Below are 19,621 nucleotides of genomic sequence, written 5' to 3'. Positions count from 1 at the left end.
TCCCAGTGTTTCCCCAGGAAATAGTGCGTTCTGTCTCCACACGTGGGCTGTGCATGTCTGTGCAAGTCTTTTCTAGTCTGGGCTTTAGTCCACTTGCCTAGAAGTGAGAGCACCAACCCAACACAGTCACTTTTAGTAAGAAAGGTAATATTTTACTCTCCACCTGCCTTGTTCTTCTGTCTTCTCAATTACCCCATGCCTCAGGCAGCAGCAAAAAGTTTGCTATTTGGGGAGGCTCCTTCAGAAACTCCAATAGAATGGAATTTGGGGTTTATGCTAAGGGTAATGGGCTGGAATTTTTTCCCACTACACCCCCCTGTCTCTATTATTCTGCAAACATTTCATCATATATGTGATTGAAAAAAGAAGTGGTTACTAGTATCAGCTTCACTCACATATCCAGAATTTGAAGTACCTTACCGTTTGGCTTGCCCACACCAGCCTTGGAAAGTTATGAAAATGGATGGTGAAAAATTATTTCTAAAATCAACTGTCCAAAATATCTACACACAGATAATAAAAGGGCAGCAAAGTCACAACCAGACTATTCAGCAATAACAAAAGATGCAGTTCTGAATCATCTCATTAAATATCCTAAAATCAAGTGTGACAGCATCCCAAGTGGAGACAACAGAAAAAGCCCACAGACTTGTTCATCTGGTTCTTGAACCATGGAAACACCCCCATTACTGCTTCTTTAGCAATTACTGAAAGCAAAACAAAACAAGACTATTTTCATTCTCTTATTTGCTGCATTCGGACTTGTCCACACCATCCTACCACAGTCATTAGTGAGGTCCAGGTTCCCCACTTTGCAAAAGAAAAAGAGTTTGGGCCATTATCTCCATTGACTTGACACATTGACATTACCCCTTTGGTAAATTCTAGAATGTTCTCCTTCATGGTTCCTTCTTCTTCTGTCTTCCTTTAAATACTGGGTTTGTCAAGAATCTATTCTTGGTCCACAGCTTATCTCACTCCACACACTCTCTCCATGGTGGTCTCATCACTCTGAGTAGCACTTTCTATTGACGCCACTCAACATAACAGTTCCTCGTAAAAGCTGTGGGCTCATCTATTCAACTACCTGCTGAACATTTTCACCTGATGTCCCATGAGCATAGTAAACTCAGCTTGTCAAAATGGAGCCTAATTTGTCTGTTAAAATAGTGAACTGAACACATTTGTTTCTGCTCCTTCATGAAACCCTGTTAAAGTGAAAACGATACTTTTAAAGGTATAAATCCCATGACCGCCCAAATAGAAAAAAACAAAAGCAAATACAGCACATCAGATTTTGTTGTTGTCAGATGGAGTGTGGAACTAACATGTACATGATGTACAGTGTGTGTGCACACATGTGTGCTTAGTCGTGTCTGACTCTTTGTGACCCCATGGACTGTAGCCCATGAGGCTTCTGTGTCCAGGGGATTTTTCAGGCAAGAATACTGGAATGGGTTGCCATTTCCTCCTCCAAGGGATCTTCCCCACCCAGGGATCAAACCCAAGTTTCCTGTATCTCCTGCAATGCACACAGATTCTTTACTACTGACCCACTGGGGAAGCCCTCACACATAGGCATTGCTAAATTTAAAACAGATAAACAAGAACCTGTTGTATAGCACAGGGAACTCTGCTCCCTGTAATATCCTAAATGGGAAAAGAATTTGAAAGAGAATAGACACGTTTACATAAAACTGAATCACTCTGCTGTACACCTGAAACTGACACAATATTGTTAATCAGCTGTGCTCCAATATAAAATAAAAATTTTTTAAAGTGAACAAATCGTTTGCAGATAATGAAACCAGAATACAAATGAGAAACTAATTAATTCATATTACAAACACAGAAAGGTTCAAAAATGGTACTGGATACAAAGAGGGTAAAAGTGAGGTGTACAGCTGAAAACAGAGGAATTGATGAAACTCTGTAACAGCAGGTAGAGCTTCAGATGTCCTTCCCCACTCCATCAGGGAAAAGAAGAGAGTCTATAGAAAAATTATTCTTTGGGAAATTAAACTAGAGACATTCTTGTATTGGGAATACTGCTGCTAAGTCGCTTCAGTCAGTCGTGTCCGACTCTGTGCGACCCCATAGACAGCAGCCCACCAGGCTCCCCCGTCCCTGGGATTTTCCAGGCAAGACCACTAGAGCACTGGACTGGGTTGCCATTTCCTTCTCCAATGCGTGAAAGTGAAAAGTAAAAGTGAAGTCGCTCAGTTGTGTCCGACTCTTAGCGACCCCATGGACTGCAGCCTACCAGGGTCCTCTGCCCATGGGATTTGCCAGGAAAGAGTACTGGAGTGGGGTGCCATTGCCTTCTCCGTATTGGGAATATGAAACAGAAAAAGTTGGGAATGAGGCACTCAATTGAAAACTAAGAGAAAGTCTACCTCCTGACATACCCCAAACATTCCCCTTAACACTCAACTCTAAGAAAACTGTCTCTGAAGCTCTCCATGTCTCCATCTCTCACCCTGTGCAGGAGACTGAAGAATTCTTCTCTGGAATAAGTGAAGCATCTTAGAGAAAGAACCTACACATATGGACACGTGAGGTCCTCCAATGAAAATTCTTGGACCCACCAATCAGTTTCAGGGAATTTCTGAAAAATCCCTTTAACACAATGGGGCTTCCAATCACGAGCTCAATTTCTCATACTTAATATAAACCAGACTGCAAAGAGCCACTGGACATTGAAAGAAAGCCTTTAATTTGAAAAGGAAAGAAAGAAACTATCTGAAGAAAAAAACTCAGGGAAAAACTGTAATGCATAGAACTGAATAGCTCTTCAAAAACAAAAAATATCTTTCAGGAGGTAAGAAAAGACATTGCATTCATTAAATAATAGAATGTTATATGAAGAAGGAACAAACAGCAAGAATGTGCCCCTGAAAATTAAAACTAGGTCATAGTAATTTTAAAATTTTGATAAGAGTGGAACAGTAAAGTCAAAGAAATCTTGTGAAGACCAATCTCTGACTAATGGAAGCTCTAGAAAGAGAAGGCAGATAAAATTCAGGGTATGAAATTGCTAAAGAAATAATACAGAGGTATAGACATAATTTCCAAATTTAAAAGAATCATCAGGTTCTTGGATCAAGGAACAAAAAGACATAGAACAAATTCCAAAAATAAAGAGACTACAGCAAACTTGAGAGAAAAAAGAGAGACAGAGGAAGAAACAGAGATAGTGTATAAAAAGAATCAAGAACAAAAATGGCACTGGACTAAACAGCAGCAATGGCAGCTAAAAGACACTGTAGAAAAAAATGCCTTTGAAATGCTTAGAGGAAAATTATTTTCAAACTAGAATTGTATACTCAGCCAAACTATCAAACAAAAATGATTATAAATTAAAGAAATATTCAAGTACACATAAGGCCTTAAAACATTGACTCATATATCACTTCTCAGAAAGCTACCAACATATATGTTCTACCAACACGAGAAAGTGAAACCCAAAGGGGAAAAACATGGGATCCCACTAACAGGAACTAACAAAGGAGAGGTCCCAAGATGACATCTATACACCTGAAGAAAAACCAATGCGGACTGAAGCAGCGACACAGAAGAATCCAGGGAAGATCCTTAAGAAAAAAATAAAAATCAATAGATATTGATATGGTTCCATCCCTGGGTCGGAAAGATCCCCTGGAGAAGGAAATGGCAATCCACTCCATTATTCTTGCCTGGAGAATCCCATGGCGAGAGAATCTGGTGGGCTCCAGACCATGGATCCTCAAAGAGTTGGACAGCACTGAACGACTAACATTTTCTCTCTCTCTCACACACACACGTATATAAATGTATATATATGACTGATTACTTCATGAGTTTTGTGAAAAATCATATCTAAGGGTACTAGAGTTCTCTCAGTGAACAGATGTTCTGATAGTGGCATAGAAAACTAAACAATCTGAAAAGAGGCAATTATTAACTCAATGAAGAATATCAAATCATACAAGAAAGGCATTGCAACCAGTGTACACTACTTAGCTCAGTAGTGAGCAATACTTATACAATCAGTATAGTAAACAGAAGATATGGATTATAGCAACAACAAAAAATTCTGTTAACGCTTTGAACAGGGCAGAGGGTAGGAAAGCTGGGGTATAATGTATGTTAGAATGCTAAATTCTGACTTTGCTTAGTAAGAGTTAGTAGAAAATACCTCAGACTGATAAAAAGTGTAACTCTAAAACCAATACATCAAGAAACAGACTAAGCACATTACTTAGAAATGTGAAGTTAAAGACTAGAAGAAATAGGTAAAAGAGTATGGAAGGGAATGTTGGGGGGTGGTCAGACAGAGGACTAAAATTTTTTGTTATGAAAATTTTAATAAGACTTGGATTTTTAACTTATGTAGGTGAATTATGGTGACAGACATCAAAATCAGAAAAAAGAAGAACAAATATTAGGGCAGAAATAAATGAAATAGAGACTTAGAAAAGATCACTGAAACTAGGAGCTGGATTTTTGAAAAGATAAATAAATTGACAGACGTTTAGCCTGACTCATCAAAAAAAAGGGGGGGGGTCCAAATAAATAACATTTAAAATGAGAGAGGAAGACATTACTGTCAATATCACAGAAATATAAATAATCATAAGAGAACACTCTGGATAATTATATACCAACATATTGGTCAATCTAGAATAAATGGATTGATTCCTAGAAGCATACAATCTTCCAAGACTGAGTCAGGAAGAAAGAGAAAATCTGGACAGACCAATTACTAGTGATGACACTGACCAGTAATCAAAAGCCTCCCAATAAACAAAGGTCCAGGACAGATGACTTCACAGGGGAATTCTAACAAACATTTATAGAAGACTTTATACCTATCCTTCTCATACTATTCCAAAAAGCTAAAGTTCAGTTCAGTTCAGTTCAGTCACTCAGTCGTGTCCGACTCTTTGCGACCCCATGAACCGCAGCACGCCAGGCCTCCCTGTCCATCACCAACTCCCGGAGTCCACTCAAACTCACGTCCATCAAGTCAATGATGCCATCCAACCATCTCATCCTCTGTCGTCCCCTTCTCCTCCTGCCCTCGATCTTTCCCAGCATCAGGATCTTTTCAAATGAGTCAGCTCTTCGCATCAGGTGAAGAGGAGAGAATATTTCCAGACTCATTCTATGAGGCTAGCATTATCCTGATACCAAAACCACTCTGTCAACAGGTACATCCTCGGGCAAATCAATTCACTTCTCTCTCTAGACTTCATTTCCCTCATTTGCAAATTATGGGGATTAGATGTACTATCTAATTCCCAACATGCCCTCCTGTCTAGGAATTTCTAGGATTATAAAAGGAGAAGGCAATGGCAACCCACTCCAGTACTCTTGCCTGGAAAATCCCATGGATGGAGGAGCCTGGTAGACTTCATTCCGTGGGGTCGCTGAGTCGGACACGACTGAGCGACTTCACTTTCACTTTTCACTTTCATGCACTGGAGAAGGAAATGGCAACCCACTCCAGTGTTCTTGCCTGGGGAATCCCAGGGACGGGGGAGCCTGGTGGGCTGTCGTCTGTGGGGTCGCACAGAGTTGGACACGACTGACGTGACTTAGCAGCAGGATTCTAAAAAGTAGCCAAGGATAGGGAAAAAACTGCTGCAGGTTCTGAGTCACAGTGATGATTCCTGCTGCTACTGTTACTGCTAAGTAGCATGATTCCTGCAGGCTACCTCAATGAAAGAACTTTCATGGCTATCTTGGGTGAACTTAACATTTGAGTGTCTGCAAGGCTGGAAATCAGTGAAAAGTTATTTTTTGGTCTATGCTACAAGACTTTTATGTTTACTGAGCATAGAATTTTTTTAAAGACCTATCACCAAATTCCAAATCAGTGACTTCCAGTAAGTTTAGAAACAGAAGTCTCAGACTTTCTAGATACTAACATTTAGGTGCTGGGTTACAGTGAACTGCAGAAAAAATCTTGGTTTCATAGCAAGTGCTGTAGTCTCCCAGTTCTGAAAGTGCTTGTGCAATAGTACAAGGGGTTCACTCTCCTCCAAGCCAAGTTAATTCTACAAACATTCCGGTACTCAGAGGAGGAGAAAAAAAAATTATTTCCAGTTGATTTCTTGATTGCTAATAACATTCTTTGAAGGAAATGGCAACCTACCCCAGTATTCTTGCCTGGGAAATCCCAAGGACAGAGGAGCCTGGAGGACTACAGCGCACGGGGTCGCAAAAGAATAGGACATGATTTAGGACTAAACAACAACACTAACATTCTTCATCAAGAAACTTAGGCAGAAAATATTTTGTTTCCAGAACTAGCTATTACTGCCTTCCCCATGTGTCAAATATAAACTCTACAAGGCTCCAGATGGGTTCATCTTTTTTTTTTTCTATTTTAATTTCTTCTATGTAGTTTAAAGTGAAAGTTAAACATCATACAGACAAACCACAGACACTTTAGATATAGTGTTGACCATTATTAGAACAGTAACAGCGAATAATCAATTTACACAGACTCTTCATCTCTAATTTTACATCTTATTATACAAAGGTTAACTTTCTACATTTTTTGTGGCCCACCTTGGGAGCTTACCGGCTTTACCCAGTTAGGGCTTTCCCTATAACAATCACATTTCTGGATCCTCCAAATGTGGAGGCCTCTCCACATTCTTTCTCCATACAAAGAGTTTTCTCTTCTTTAACAGAACTCAATGCATTAGGGATTTTTCTGGGCATAAACTAAAGCACAAAATACTTTGCTAAAACTTGTGGGGGTGTCAAAGATTAAAAAGGCATAGAACTTACCTTCAGGAAAAAAAGGCAGGCATGCACAAAATCCAGTATCTGCAGGCAGACTGGTTGAGTTCTGCAATAAGGGACAAGAAATATCACTACTAATAAACACAAGGCTTACTCAGGTCCTCACTGGCTGATTACCTCACTCCCAATGCCAAGCCTATTGCTCACTGTGCCACTGGCTACTTTCAATTTCAAGAACAAAGGATAAAGAGAACAGATAGACACATCAGAGTCAATTACAATAAATTACAGAGTCAGTATAAATTCTGCTGTAAGCCCGGTATCCTATCCCACTCTCTCTCCAAAGCCTTGGGATGGAAGGAAAGTAAGGAAAAAGGGGAACATGACTTTAGGTATGTAAGCAAGTGGGACAATGGGAAAAGCAGAAGACTGATGGAGTGAAACAAGCAGGTAAACAAATAAAAAAGAGAGTTTTTCTCTCTTAGCACTTCCCAGGTGGTGCTAGTAGTAAAGCACCTGCCTGCCAATGCAGGAGACATAAGAGACATGGGTTTGAGCCCCGGGTTGGGAAGATAATCTGGAGTACGGTATGGCAACCCACTCCAGTATTCTTGCCTGGAGAATCCCATGGGCAGAGGAGCCTGGGAGTCTATAGTCCATAGGGTTGCAAAGAGCCAGACAGGACCAAAGAAACTCAGCATAGCATAGAGGACTGAAGGTGTGATCTTCAGAAGAATTAGTAAAGTGATTGTTAAACTGAACCTTAGCAGGTGGGATTTCTGAGGTTTGACTCTTCCTGCAGAGTTAAAGAAGCTGGGTGACACAGATAGTTAAAGAAGCTGGGTGACACAGATAAACAGACTGGTAGTCGCCAATAGAGAAGTGGGTGGGGCTGGGATGGATTCAGAGTGTGGGATGCAAACTATTATAAACAGGATGGATAAACAAGGTCCTACTGTATAGCACAGGGAACTATATTCAATATTCTAAGGTAAACCATAATGGAAAAAAGTGAAAAAATGTGTATATATATAACTGGATCACTCTGCTGTACAGCAGAAATCTGCACGACAGTGTAAATCAACTACATTTCAATGAAATACATTTTTAAAAAAGAAGTTAAGTGAAAATAAGACAGTGCCAGAGGGCAGACACCCCACTAAAAATAACCAATTTTGATTTGAGCTTTCCTCTGACTTATCTGCTAAACCAGAGGGGTGATAGGAAGGAACTCACATGTTCAAACATGTGATATAACGCCAGGCACACAGTCAGTCAGCATTTGGGAAGGTCATACAGTCCAATGGGAGGAACACAAAGAATTTAGACACAACTTCAAATGTGGCTCTGCCACCTAAAAACTCTGTACCATTAGACAAAGTGCCTGCGTATGAGTGGACCTACACTACCACTCACTGTTATGATGGCAATGATACATGTACATATAGGAATTCATATGCAACAATGCAGAGAGACAAAAGACAGCCCCTGCCCTCCCTTTCTAACTGAGACTGAAAAACAGCCCCTAACCACGGAATAGATGCTAATTAAATCTAATTTCCCTTGCTTAGTCAGTGAAGTGAAATGAAGTGAAGTGAAGTCGCTCAGTCCTGTCCGACTCTTTGCGACCCCATGGACTGTAGACTATCAGGCTCCTCCCTCCATGGGATTCTCCAGGCAAGAGTACTAGAGTGGGTTGCCATTTCCTCCTCCAGGGGATCTTCCCAACCCAGGGATCGAACCCGGGTCTCCTGCATTCCAGGCAGATGCTTTAACCTCTGAGCCACCAGGGAAGTGGTAAATTATAATAAGATGGGTTTACAGAGCTGAGCATTTATTTATTCATCACATAGAGCACATACACAAGTATTAATATAAAAAGGGAGAGAGAGGTTTTGGTTGCCAACCAGTTGGATAAAGGCTTGGTGACCAGGCATTCAGAATACGTGTCCCACCTGAGGTTTCATCGGGAAAGTATGACCACCATCATGACAGGGTGATATGGTTCCCAGATTAAGTAGGAGCTGCTTTGTGAAAGATAGACAAATTCATTAGATTACCTAGATACCTGGTATTCAGAAATGGCTTACATGGATAAAGCACTGTATACTTTAAAAGTCTTAGATAAAATAGTATTTCACTTTCTCTCTTCCCTAACCTCTGTCACTTCATTCTCCACCCTCTTTTCACAGCCTTTCTCCACACCATGCCTCCTGAAGTGGGAATAGGAAAAACATCACTCTACTTACATAGGTATGTTCTTTAGATTGACTGTTGTAAGCTGTCAAGGAGAACAGCGGCTACAACAACGCTGTAGACAGAATCATCACTAAAATATTGAATACAAATTGATCATGGAATATCTATATGTTTTTCTGTTCCAAGAATTCACATATAGTCAGATTTTCTTCAAGGTCTTGTCCTTTTTTTCTCCATCTGTACACTTTCATTCAACCACCCCCTGGATCACTAACTGCTAGTCCAGAATTTTGTTTCGTCCTAACCTTGCTACTGGGTTCCCCACTCTCAGTAGGGGCTCCTCCACATGGGTACTCAATTGGTCCCTCAAACCCATGGAGTCTTATGACAAAACATTAACATCCCTCTTGAACTCCCCCCTCCCCTGACTTCCCGATTCTTAATGAGTCCAAATGTCAAGTCACAGGCAAAGTCCAGTCTTTCTTCCTCTTTTTCACATTAGGTGTATAAGTCAACTTTCACTTGCCCTGAGGACTTATGTCAAGCCTCCTAACTTGTCTGTAAGACTTCAGGTCTCCTCCACACCAATTCAGCCTAACACTGATGCTTAAGGGAGTGGGTGCAGGAGGGCTGAGAGGAGCTACTCCACGTTCACGGTCAGGAGGGGTGGCGGTGAGGAGATACCCCTCGTCCAAGGTAAGAAGCAGCAGCTGCGCTTTGCTGGAGCAGCCGTGAAGAGATACCCCACCTCCAAGGTAAGAGAAACCCAAGTAAGACAGTAGGTGTTGCGAGAGGGCATCAGAGGGCAGACACACTGAAACCATACTAACCATACTCACAGAAAAGTAGTCAATCTAATCACACAGACCACAGCCTTGTCGAACTCATGAAACGAAGCCATGCCGTGTGGGGCCACGCAAGACGGGCGGCTCATGGTGGAGAGGTCTGACAGAATGTGGTCCACTGGAGAAGGGAATGGCAAACCCCTTCAGTATTCTTGCCTTGAGAACCCCATGAACAGCATGAAAAGGCAAAATGATAGGATACTGAAAGAAGAATTCCCCAGGTCAGTAGGTGCCCAATATGCTACTGGAGATCAGTGGAGAAATAACTCCAGAAAGAAGGAAGGGATGCAGCCAAAGCAAAAACAATACCCAGTTGTGGATGTGACTGGTGATAGAAGCAAGGTCCGACACTGTAAAGAGCAATATTGCATAGGAACCTGGAATGTCAGGTCCATGAATCAAAGCAAATTGGAAGTGGTCAAACAGGAGATGGCAAGAGTGAATGTCGACATTCTAGGAATCAGCGAACTAAATGGACTGGAATGGGTGAATTTAACTCAGATGACCATTACATCTACTACTGAGGGCAGGAATCCCTTAGAAGAAATGGAGTAGCCATCACGGTCAACAAAAGAGTCCAAAATGCAGTACTTGGATGCAATCTCAAAAATGACAGAAATGATCTCTGTTCATTTCCAAGGCAAACCATTCAATACCATAGTAATCTAAGTCTATGCCACAACCAGTAACACTGAAGAAGCTGAAGTTGAACGGTTCTATGAAGACCTACAAGACCTTTTAGAACCAACACCCAAAAAAGATGTCCTTTTCATTATAGGGGACTGGAATGCAAAAGTAGGAAGTCAAGAAACACCTGGAATAACAGGCAAATTTGGCCTTGGAATGTGGAATGAAGCAGGGCAAAGACTAACAGAGTTTTGCCAAGAAAATGCACTGGTCATAGCAAACACCCTCTTCCAACAACACAAGAGAAGACTCTACACGTGGACATCAACAGATGGTCAACACCAAAATCAGACTGATTATATTCTTTGCAGACAAAGATGGAGAAGCTCTATACAATCAACAAAAACAAGACCGGGAGTTGACTGTGGCTCAGATCATGCACTCCTTATTGCCAAATTCAGACTTAAATTGAAGAAAGTAGGCAAAACCACTAGACCATTCAGGTATGATGTAAATCAAATCCCTTATGATTATACAGTGGAAGTGAGAAATAGATTTAAGGGACTAGATCTGATAGATAGAGTGCCTGATGAACTATGGACTGAGGTTCATGACATTGTACAGGAGACAGGGATCAAGACCATCCCCATGGAAAAAAAATGCAAAAAAGCAAAATGGCTGTCTGGGGAGACCTTACAAATAGCTGTGAAAAGAAGAGAGGCGAAAAGCAAAGGCGAAAAGGAAAGATATAAGCATCTGAATGCAGACTTCCAAAGAATAGCAAGAAGAGATAAGAAAGCCTTCTTCAGCAATCAATGCAAAGAAATAGAGGAAAACAACAGAATGGGAAAGACTAGAGATCTCTTCAAGAAAATTGGAGATACCAAGGGAACATTTCTTGCAAAGATGGGCTCAATAAAGGACAGAAATGGTCTGGACCTAACAGAAGCAGAAGATATTAAGAAGAGGTGGCAAGAATACACAAAAGAACTGTACAAAAAAGATCTTCACGACCCAGATAATCATGATGATGTGATCACTCACCTAGAGCCAGACACCTTGGAATGTGAAGTCAAGTGGGCCTTAGAAAGCATCACTAAGAACAAAGCTAGTGGAGGTGATGGAATTCCAGTTGAGCTGTCTCAAATCCTAAAAGATGATGCTGTGAAAGTGCTGCATTCAATATGCCAGCAAGTTTGGAAAACTCAGCAGTGGCCACAGGACTGGAAAAGGTCAGTTTTCATCCCAATCCCAAAGAAAGGCAATGCCAAAGAATGCTCAAACTACCGCACAGTTGCACTCATCTCACATGCTAGTAAAGTAATGCTCAAAATTCTCCAAGCCAGGCTTCAGCAATACGTGAACCGTGAACCTCCAGATGTTCAAGCTGGTTTTAGAAAAGGCAGAAGAACCAGAGATCAAGTTGCCAACATCCACTGGATAATGAAAAAAGCAAAAGAGTTCCAGAAAAACATCTATTTCTGTTTTATTGACTCTGCCAAAGCCTTTGACTGTGTGGATCACAATAAACTGTGGAAAATTCTTCAACAGATAGGAATATCAGACCATCTGACCTGCCTCTTGAGAAACCTATATGCAGGTCAGGAAGCAACAGTTAGAACTGGACATGGAACAACAGACTGGTTCCAAAGAGGAAAAGGAGTATGTCAAGGCTGTATATTGTCACCCTGCTTATTTAACTTATATGCAGAGTACATCATGAGAAATGCTGGGCTGGAAGAAGCACAAGCTGGAATCAAGATTGCCGGGAGAAATATGAATAACCTCAGATATGCAGATGACACCACCCTTATGGAAGAAAGGGAAGGGGAAATAAAAGGCCTCTTGATGAAAGTGAAAGAAGAGAGAGAAAAAGTTGGCTTAAAGCTCAACATTCAGAAAACGAAGATCATGGCCTTCGGTCCTATCACTTACTGGGAAATAGATGGGGAAACAGTGGAAACAGTGTCAGACTTTATTTTTTTGGGCTCCCAAATCACTGTAGATGGTGACCGCAGCCATGAAATTAAAAGACGCTTACTCCTTGGAAGGAAAGTTATGACCAACCTAGATAGCATATTCAAAAGCAGAGACATTACTTTGCCAACAAAGGTCCGTCTAGTCAAGGCTATGGTTTTCCCAGTGGTCATATATGGATGTGAGAGTTGGACTGTGAAGAAGCTGAACACTGAAGAATTGATGCTTTTGAACTGTGGTGTTGGAGAAGGCTCTTGAGAGTCCCTTAGATTGCAAGGAGATCCAACCAGTCCATTCTAAAGGAGATCAGTCCTGGGTGTTCTTTGGAAGGAATGATGCTAAAGCTGAAACTCCAGTACTTTGGCCACCTCATGCGAAGAGCTGGCTCACTGGAAAAGACTCTGATGCTGGGAGGGATTGGGGGCAGGAGGAGAAGGGGATGACAGAGGATGAGATGGCTGGATGGCATCACTGACTCGATGGACGTGAGTCTGAGTGAACTCCAGGAGTTGGTGATGGACAGGGAAGCCTGGAGTGCTGCAATTCATGGGGTCGCAAAGAGTCGGACACGACTGAGTGACTGAACTTCTAAACACAAGACATTTCTCTCCTCAAATGCCTTCACTGTTTTCCAAATGGAACCAGAATAAAGTATAAACTTCCTGCCATGAAATTCAATGTCTCCCACAGTGTGATTCTGGCATAACTTTGTAGGCCAAAGTGATATGACCCCTTCATCAACTGTATTCTCCCACCAAATCAAGCCTTTTTTTCCCCCCAGCTTTACTTTGTTTTCTATGTCTTTACAGGTAAGCATAGCTCTAGGCAAATAGGATACATCAAATCAGTATCAGTTGAATGACAACAGAATCTAAGTGGGAGTATACAAGTTCAGCTCAGTTCAGTCGCTCAGTTGTGTCAGACTCTTTGCGACCCCGTGAATCGCAGCACGCCACGCCTCCCTGTCCATCACCATCTCCCGGAGTTCACGCAGACTCACGTCCATCGAGTCAGTGATGCCATCCAGCCGTCTCGTCTTGGGTCGTCCCCTTCTCCTCCTGCCCCTAATCCCTCCCAGCATCAGAGCCTTTTCCAATGAGTCAACTCTTCTCATGAGGTGCCTAAAGTACTGGAGTTTCAGCTTTAGCATCATTCCTTCCAAAGAAATCCCAGGGTTGATCTTCAGAACGGACTGGTTGGATCTCCTTGCAGTCCAGGAGACCCTCAAGAGTCTTCTCCAACACCACAGTTCAAACGCATCAACTCTTCGGCGCTCAGCTTTCTTCACAGTCCAACTCTCACATCCATACATGACCACAGGAAAAACCATAGCCTTGACTAGGCGGACCTTAGTCGGCAAAGTAATGTCTCTGCTTTTGAATATGCTATCTAGGTGGGTCATAACTTTTCTTCCAAGGAGTAAGCGTCTTTTAATTTCATGGCTGCAATCACCATCTGCAGTGATTTGGGAGCCCCCAAAAATAAAGTCTGACACTGTTTCTATTGTTTCCCCATCTATTTCCCACGAAGAGATGGGACCAGATACCATGATCTTCGTTTTCTGAATGTTGAGCTTTAAGCCAACTTTTTCACTCTCCTCTTTCACTTTCATCAAGAGGCTTTTTAGCTCCTCCTCACTTTCTCCCATAAGGGTGGTATCATCTGCATATCTGAGGTTATTGATATTTCTCCCAGCAATCTTGATTCCAGCTTGTGCTTCTTCCAGTCCAGCATTTCTCATGATGTACTCTGCATATAAGTTAAATAAGCAGGGTGACAATATACAGCCTTGACATACTCCTTTTCCTATTTGGAACCAGTCTATTGTTCCATATCCAGTTCTAACTGTTGCTTCCTGACCTGCATACAGGTTTCTCAAGAGGCAGGTTAGGTGGTCTGGTATTCCCATCTCCTTCAGAATTTTCAACAGTTTATTATGATCCACACAGTCAAAGGCTTTGGCAGAGTCAATAAACCAGAAATAGATGTTTTTCTGGAACTCTCTTGCTTTTTCCATTATCCAGTGGATGTTGGCAATTTGATCTCTGGTTCCTCTGCCTTTTCTAAAACCAGCTTGAACATCAGGGAGTTCACGGTTCACGTATTGCTAAAGCTTGGCTTGAAGAATTTTGAGCATTACTTTACTAGCATGTGAGATGAGTACAATTGTGCAGTAGTTTGAGCATTCTTTGGCATTGCCTTTCTTTGGGATTGGGATGAAAACTGACCTTTTCCAGTCCTGTGGCCACTGCTGAGTTTTCCAAACTTGCTGGCATATTGAATGCAGCACTTTCACAGCATCATCTTTTAGGATTTGAGACAGCTCAACTGGAATTCCATCACCTCCACTAGCTTTGTTCTTAGTGATGCTTTCTAAGGCCCACTTGACTTCACATTCCAAGGTGTCTGGCTCTAGGTGAGTGATCACATCATCATGATTATCTGGGTCGTGAAGATCTTTTTTGTACAGTTCTTTTGTGTATTCTTGCCACCTCTTCTTAATATCTTCTGCTTCTGTTAGGTCCAGACCATTTCTGTCCTTTATTGAGCCCATCTTTGCAAGAAATGTTCCCTTGGTATCTCCAATTTTCTTGAAGAGATCTCTAGTCTTTCCCATTCTGTTGTTTTCCTCTATTTCTTTGCATTGATTGCTGAAGAAGGCTTTCTTATCTCTTCTTGCTATTCTTTGGAAGTCTGCATTCAGATGCTTATATCTTTCCTTTTCGCCTTTGCTTTTCGCCTCTCTTCTTTTCACAGCTATTTGTAAGGCCTCCCCAGACAGCCATTTTGCTTTTTTGCATTTTTTTTCCATGGGGATGGTCTTGATCCCTGTCTCCTGTACAATGTCATGAACCTCAGTCCATAGTTCATCAGGCACTCTATCTATCAGATCTAGTCCCTTAAATCTATTTCTCACTTCCACTGTATAATCATAAGGGATTTGATTTACATCATACCTGAATGGTCTAGTGGTTTTGCCTACTTTCTTCAATTTAAGTCTGAATTTGGCAATAAGGAGTGCATGATCTGAGCCACAGTCAGCTCCTGGTCTTGTTTTTGTTGACTGTATAGAGCTTCTCCATCTTTGTCTGCAAAGAATATAATCAGTCTGATTTTGGTGTTGACCATCTGTTGATGTCCACGTGTAGAGTCTTCTCTTGTGTTGTTGGAAGAGGGTGTTTGCTATGACCAGTGCATTTTCTTGGCAAAACTCTGTTAGTCTTTGCCCTGCTTCATTCCACATTCCAAGGCCAAATTTGCCTGTTACTCCAGGTGTTTCTTGACTTCCTACTTTTGCATTCCAGTCCCCTATAATGAAAAGGACATCTTTTTTGAGTGTTGGTTCTAAAAGATCTTGTAGGTCTTCATAAAACCATTCAACTTCAGTTTCTTCAGCATTACTAGTTGGGCCATAGACTTGGATAACTGTGATATTGAATGGTTTGCCTTGGAGACGAACAGAGATCATTCTATCGTTTTTGAGATTGCATCCAAGTACTGCATTTTGGACTCTTTTGTTGACCATGATAGCTACTCCATTTCTTCTGAGGGATTCCTGCCGACAGTAGTAGTTGTAACGGTCATCTGAGTTAAATTCACCCATTGCAGTCCATTTTATTTCGCTGATTCCTAGAATGTCGACGTTCACCCTTGCCATCTCTTGTTTGACCACTTCCAATTTGCTTTGATTCATGGACCTGACATTCCAGGTTCCTATGCAATATTGCTCTTCACAGCATCGGATCTTGCTTCTGTCACCAGTCACATCCACAACTGGGTATTGTTTTTGCTTTGGCTGCATCCCTTCCTTCTTTCTGGAGTTATTTCTCCACTGATCTCCAGTAGCATATTGGGCACCTAATGACCTGGAGAGTTCCTCTTTTGGTATCCTAGAACAGTAGGAGTATACAATACACTGTAAAATTCTCTCAACCTTTCTGAATGTTTGAAAACTTTCATTATCAGACATTGGGAAAAATATTAGTCCATGTAAGATGAAGGAATGACTCTCTTGGGAGCTGGGTTCTCCTCTCCAGATAAACATACAGGTACAAGAAGATATGCCAAAGGGTCTTTCTGACAGATGAATAACAAAATATGGAGTTCCAAGAGGAAAGGAGGAAGAGCTAGCCCCGGGATGCCTAAATAATTATTTTGGCCGGTAAACAACCCTAGCAATTTAAAGACTGCCACTAACTAGAATCAGAACACAGAGAAAAATTTGGAAGATAAGACCAAAGGATACTGGAAAGATGTGATGCTAAGAATTTGCTTTTTCAGGTTAATGAATCTAAAGGACATAATGAGTTATTCCTCCCACCCCCATCTTGCTCTCAGATTCTAGGTTAAAGCAGTAAAAGTAAAGCATGTGGCTTCATTCAAGGCAGTACCTGCAATATTTCCAAGAGAGAGGAATCTCAATACTCTGGTTTTGGCTCGGTTATACTCAGCAGCATAGGTTTTATGAAGAAAGCACCTGATCACTCTCCTGTGAACTCAGTCTATTGCTTAAATCTTTGAATTTGCAACTGCATAGCATGAAAATTCAAACTCTATTACTGATTTTGACCAACAAAGTATCGTTCTTAGTCCTCTTACAGCTTACCCCTCTCCCCAATCAATATAGATATTAATGATTTGTTCTTCTAGAGGCACCTTTCTAATTATACATAACTTTATTCTTGCTTGGAGAATTCTATGGACAGAGGAGCCTGGGGGACCACAGTCCATAGCGTCGCAAAGAGTCAGACACAAAAGTTTCACACACTTCCCTACTTAAGTTCTTTTAAAATGTTCTTAGTTCAGTCCCTGAAAATCCCATATCATTAAACCCCTGGGAATGTTAAATAAACATGTTTGCTCTTTAAAATGAACTATACTTCCTATTAAGAATGGATTGGTACCTATTCAACTTGGATATTTGGAGAAAGATATAGGGGAGTCTGATGTTATCTGGGGCAGTAACTAAGTTCTTCCTCTCTTGCTGTCTTAATTCCACGCATACCAGGGTAATATTCAACACAATTTCCCCCTCCAACAAATCAAACATTTTCCACAACAAAAAAGTCATTAACAAAATACTATCATGGTGTTTTCATCTTGTTTCCTCCACCAAGGGGAGTGAACTGATAAACCCAGGGGACTTCCCTTAACACTCTTCTAAGTCATTTGAACTGCCTGTCAGTCAAAGCTCACTTATTTCTCAGGCTATAAATTAAGCCTAGTAGAACTCCACTGTAAATTAGTTTATAAATGGGATTCACATATATTGTGGAGCCACTTATGCGCATCCCAAAGAACCAACTCCTGTAAAAGAAGAATAAGACTGCCTCTGGCTAAGAACACTTGCATTACATTATAAAGGGTTTCCACTGGACTTAGATTAGCCTGGAGTACAAATAGAGAAAGCCTAATCAGCTAAAGGGTTTTGACAACTTTTCAGACTTAATTCATATGCCAACAAAGCCAGTGCAGTTACTTTCCCAAATCCCTATTTTTCCAATCCCTATTTTGAACAACGTTCTTTAAAGTATTTTTTCAAGTTAATCAAAGTCCCATTGGATTTTTTTTCCTCCTTAAATCTCTGTTCTTACTCATCCCACAACAACAACAAAAAAGAAAAAGTAAAAAGTTTTCATTGCACATTTAAGGGGATGTGGAAAGGACAAGTATCTTTTAAATGAAGAGACAGAAGCTTAGTAAGCATAAATAATTTGCTCAAGGTCACCACTTAGCCAAAGGCAATGCTAGGATTCAAATCCATACATATGCCAAAGTACTTTTCCCCCAGGACATCAGGGGACCTAAAAGGCACTGGATGCTTCCATTTCACACACATCTGTACATGTCCCCCTGGCTCCTATGAATTCCCCTGCAAGGACCATATCCACTTGGCAGGGAGCTCTTTCCACCTGCCCCATGTCCTTGGTTTCCTCCTAGTTCTGAATTCCAGGAAAAATAGCCTTTTCGTGTGCCTTCCTTCCTTCACTCAAGCCAAGTCTCCTTTTGTGGGACACGCACTAATCGAAGGCATTTTTCACTTTCTTCCATAAGATCCATGAAATCAAAACATCCCAAAGAGACTTGCTGAAGGAGGAGGGCGTATCCCTCCCGCCCCTCTTACTGAGAATGACTGAGGACCCCACAGCTCTGAGCTTCCTTGAAGCGCCCAAGGCTTGGAAGAAGCCCAGGGGCGATGTCCTCAAATTGCACTAACATCAGGAGCCTTCGGGAGCGTGTTCCCGGCTGAGCGCACGCAAAGAATTATCCAACTTGGAAACTACCAGCCAGCCAAGATGTCCCGACCCCATCTTACCCCACCGAGCTTTCTTCCTTTTCAGTGCCAAAGGCTCATGAGACGGCCCTCCCAGCGCCTGTGAGTCTCGGGACTAGCGACGCCCGCGGAGCAGCTCACTTAGGCAGGGCAGACCGCGCTCCTCCCGGCTTCGGAGAACCGATCTCTCAGGGTTCCCGAGTCCGGAAGAAGCAAGGCGACCTTCTCCCTCGCCCCTCGCAGTCCCCAGTGTCCTGCAGACCGCGAGTTTTAGAGTACCCCTTTCAGGAGGAGGAGACCCACGTGACCTAGACCTAAGGGGCCAGAGGTACGTCTCCACCCATTTCTCCCCGCGATCTGGCCGCGCCCCATCAGCATTTCTCCATCCTGAAAGAAACCATCAATCTCAGCGTGAGATATTAACAAGAACCGAGGAAGATTGACCGTGCGGTGCAGCTCCATTTGATTTGTTTGTTCCTTTGTGCGTTTTGATTTTCTCTCCCACCTTTTTGAAGCTGCTATCTTAGAATTTCCACAGTATTTTGAAATAATTTCCCCAAACTGGTGCTTGCAAATCTGTTGTTTGCATCTGGAAGCAGAGTGGTATTTTACTCTCCCTGTTTAAATGCCCAACATACATTCCTAGATAGTTATTCCACACGGTAGTAGCACTAATGCTGGGGGTGCACTGAGAACCAGCACTGTGCATTCTCAAGTGCTTGTTCTGCAGTACTGCATCGGAATATTAGAGCAACTGGATGTACTCTGTGTTAAAACTGTCCCCACTTTGCACTCAAGAAACTGAGACTTGGAGAGGTTAAGTAGCCCATTCAGGGCCATCTCTTTTAAGGGGCCTACCTGAGTAGGCAGTTTTAACCACCATTAGGTTCAGGCCACTGAGCCAGACACTAGGGGAAAGACAGAGACTTGTTTAAGAAAAAGAAACAACAGACCCACAATG

The 19,621-nt window shown here is 41.9% G+C and overlaps 1 protein-coding gene and 1 non-coding gene across 3 annotated transcripts in view; both read right to left on the bottom strand.

The window, feature by feature from the left end:
* CPVL (carboxypeptidase vitellogenic like) overlaps positions 1–19,037 on the bottom strand; it is a 129,706-nt gene extending 110,669 nt beyond the window's left edge. The window contains exons 1-2 of one of the 2 annotated variants that reach the window (XM_040259715.1): positions 18,806–19,037; positions 6,784–6,844 (exon numbers count right to left, since the gene is read on the bottom strand). The gene's annotated coding sequence lies outside the window, so the exon portion shown is untranslated. Of the gene's footprint in view, positions 1–6,783; positions 6,845–18,805 lie in introns of those variants that run through there. The other variant, XM_040259714.1, reaches the window with a different exon arrangement.
* Positions 8,460–8,531, bottom strand: TRNAS-GGA. Its single transcript has one exon. It is a non-coding gene; the product is annotated as a tRNA-Ser (tRNA).
* Positions 19,038–19,621: the final 584 nt, after the last annotated feature.

The sequence above is a fragment of the Oryx dammah genome, unplaced genomic scaffold (assembly GCF_014754425.2).
Source record: "Oryx dammah isolate SB20612 unplaced genomic scaffold, SCBI_Odam_1.1 HiC_scaffold_18, whole genome shotgun sequence".
Lineage (NCBI taxonomy): Eukaryota > Metazoa > Chordata > Mammalia > Artiodactyla > Bovidae > Oryx > Oryx dammah.
This window is presented reverse-complemented; position numbering and strand designations above follow the sequence as displayed.